Source organism: Nicrophorus vespilloides, unplaced genomic scaffold, assembly GCF_001412225.1.
Source record: "Nicrophorus vespilloides isolate i.1.1-1 unplaced genomic scaffold, Nicve_v1.0, whole genome shotgun sequence".
NCBI lineage: Eukaryota > Metazoa > Arthropoda > Insecta > Coleoptera > Silphidae > Nicrophorus > Nicrophorus vespilloides.
In genome coordinates this window covers 54779-57595 of record NW_017096133.1, presented here as the reverse complement: position 1 = coordinate 57595, position 2817 = coordinate 54779, and the positions used below count along the sequence as shown (strand labels likewise).

Sequence of the window (2817 nt, the reverse complement as noted above, 5' to 3'; positions counted from 1 at the left end):
TGGAATAAATTGAAGGTTGCAGAGCCGAGGCGAGAGCGGCGGCGCTGGAAGCGAGCGAGCAGTCCGTAAATTACATTTTCTCATATAACCGACTTCGTTATAATAGCGACACTCGCCAACAATAGTTAATAATAACTTTCTCGCGGCTTTACAATTACGCGATAATTTATTCCGCGCCAAAATGGGTCAATACAATCAATATAAAACGCGAACGCGTTTCAAACAAACACAAATCAATAATACAACCCTTAAAAACATCATCAAGCATAGTTTAAATCAAATCATTTTTTTTAAATCTTATTTTCGGGTCGTTCGCTTCGATTTGATACAAAAGCCGAGACTAGACCACGACGGTTTTAACGCACGAGAACGAAGTAGAGGATTGGAAAGAAAGAGATGGGTCCTCCGCAGCAAACCGGCTTTCCTCGCAGACGGAATGAAATATTCTGTATAGAAAGGATACATATACACACACACAGCACAACACAAGTATCTATATAGTGACAATCGGGATTCGAGCGGAGCGGAACTGCTGAAGAAACACGCACCGAGAAGGCTTCTTTCTTTATTTTTCCTTCGTCTTCTTCATCATTTGCATTCGCTTCGCAAGAAAAACGAAGAGGATGACTTCAGTTTACCGGCGCAAATTAAAATTCCCAATCAAATCAAGGACATATCACGCGATCTTCACATCTTGCAGTTTTCTGCATACAAATATTACTTTCAATTTAAACAATCCCAAATCCAAAACAAATAGAATCTTCAAAAACAGTACACGCAATTAAAGATAATTCATTTGAAAATAAGTTAGTGGAAGATCAATTAACAATTTCACTAATGACAAATAAATATTGTTTTAACATTCATTAAGATTATTTGTTTTCATTTATCAATTAATTAAAGTTTATTGATCAATTTTGAAAAAAATACTTTTAGAAATTTAATTCGGAAATATGCACGTTTTGTTCTATTTTTTAGGAAAAATTGTAAATAATTTACAAATATTGCAATTTTTTAATAATTAATTTACTCATGTTTTGATTCATGTAACTTTCTTAAGAAAATGTAAATTTAAAAAAAAATTACTAATTAATTTTCTCAAATTATTTATGCGTTAATAGATATATCAAGTTAATTTTTAAATTTAATTCAAAACTTTACAACTTTCTTTTTCAATTATTTGTTTGAAAATTGATCAATAAACTTTAATTAATTGATAAATGAAAACAAATAATCTTAATGAATGTTAAAACAATATTTATTTGTCATTAGTGAAATTGTTAATTGATCTTCCACTAACTTATTTTCAAATGAATTATCTTTAATTGCGTGTACTGTTTTTGAAGATTCTATTTGTTTTGGATTTGGGATTGTTTAAATTGAAAGTAATATTTGTATGCAGAAAACTGCAAGATGTGAAGATCGCGTGATATGTCCTTGATTTGATTGGGAATTTTAATTTGCGCCGGTAAACTGAAGTCATCCTCTTCGTTTTTCTTGCGAAGCGAATGCAAATGATGAAGAAGACGAAGGAAAAATAAAGAAAGAAGCCTTCTCGGTGCGTGTTTCTTCAGCAGTTCCGCTCCGCTCGAATCCCGATTGTCACTATATAGATACTTGTGTTGTGCTGTGTGTGTGTATATGTATCCTTTCTATACAGAATATTTCATTCCGTCTGCGAGGAAAGCCGGTTTGCTGCGGAGGACCCATCTCTTTCTTTCCAATCCTCTACTTCGTTCTCGTGCGTTAAAACCGTCGTGGTCTAGTCTCGGCTTTTGTATCAAATCGAAGCGAACGACCCGAAAATAAGATTTAAAAAAAATGATTTGATTTAAACTATGCTTGATGATGTTTTTAAGGGTTGTATTATTGATTTGTGTTTGTTTGAAACGCGTTCGCGTTTTATATTGATTGTATTGACCCATTTTGGCGCGGAATAAATTATCGCGTAATTGTAAAGCCGCGAGAAAGTTATTATTAACTATTGTTGGCGAGTGTCGCTATTATAACGAAGTCGGTTATATGAGAAAATGTAATTTACGGACTGCTCGCTCGCTTCCAGCGCCGCCGCTCTCGCCTCGGCTCTGCAACCTTCAATTTATTCCATTTAAATCGTTATCCTCCATTCAAAAAAAGGAGTAGAAACATAAAAAATACAATATATATATAAGGTGAGTGAGAGAGAGAGAGTGGGAGAGAGAATTGGTATTGGTATTCGACTTTGCCTTTGTTTTCTTTAACATTTTCGTCTCGTGCCACGTATACAAAAAGCCTAGTACTCTCCTCGCAGCGTTTCTTACATTTAATGAGCGTTTATTTATATATAAATTTATTTATTTATTGCACAAAAGCCAGCAACAACGAGTCTGATTGATGTTTCGCTCCATTCAGTTGCGTCACGATCGCGTTTATAATTATTGTTTTTATTTTGTAAACTATTATTGCATATAATTATGAACAATATGGAGAGACGTTGGCGGATTGCTGCCATTATTTATTATATTCGATTGGTAAAAATGTTATTTCAGTTTTCATAAATCGAATGAATTATGTTAGTTTTGAAGGACTTTTTTTCTTCTTTTGTCATTTGAAAGATGTCAGTTTTAACTTCTTTTATAATCCAAATTACTCAATTTTAACAGGAATATTTACTACAGATTTATTTCCATTGTTTTTTTTTGTAAACTATTATTGCATATAATTATGAACAATATGGAGAGACGTTGGCGGATTGCTGCCATTATTTATTGTATTCGATTGGTAAAAATGTTATTTCAGTTTTCATAAATCGATTGAATTATGTTAGTTTTGAAGGAC

At 32.9% G+C, this 2817-nt stretch overlaps 1 protein-coding gene across 1 annotated transcript in view; it reads left to right on the top strand.

The window, feature by feature from the left end:
• LOC108569713 (AT-rich interactive domain-containing protein 5B-like) overlaps window positions 1-2817 on the top strand; it is a gene marked incomplete at its 3' end in the record, with an annotated part of 70493 nt that overhangs the window by 14101 nt on the left and 53575 nt on the right. The gene's annotated exons all lie outside the window — the stretch shown is intronic.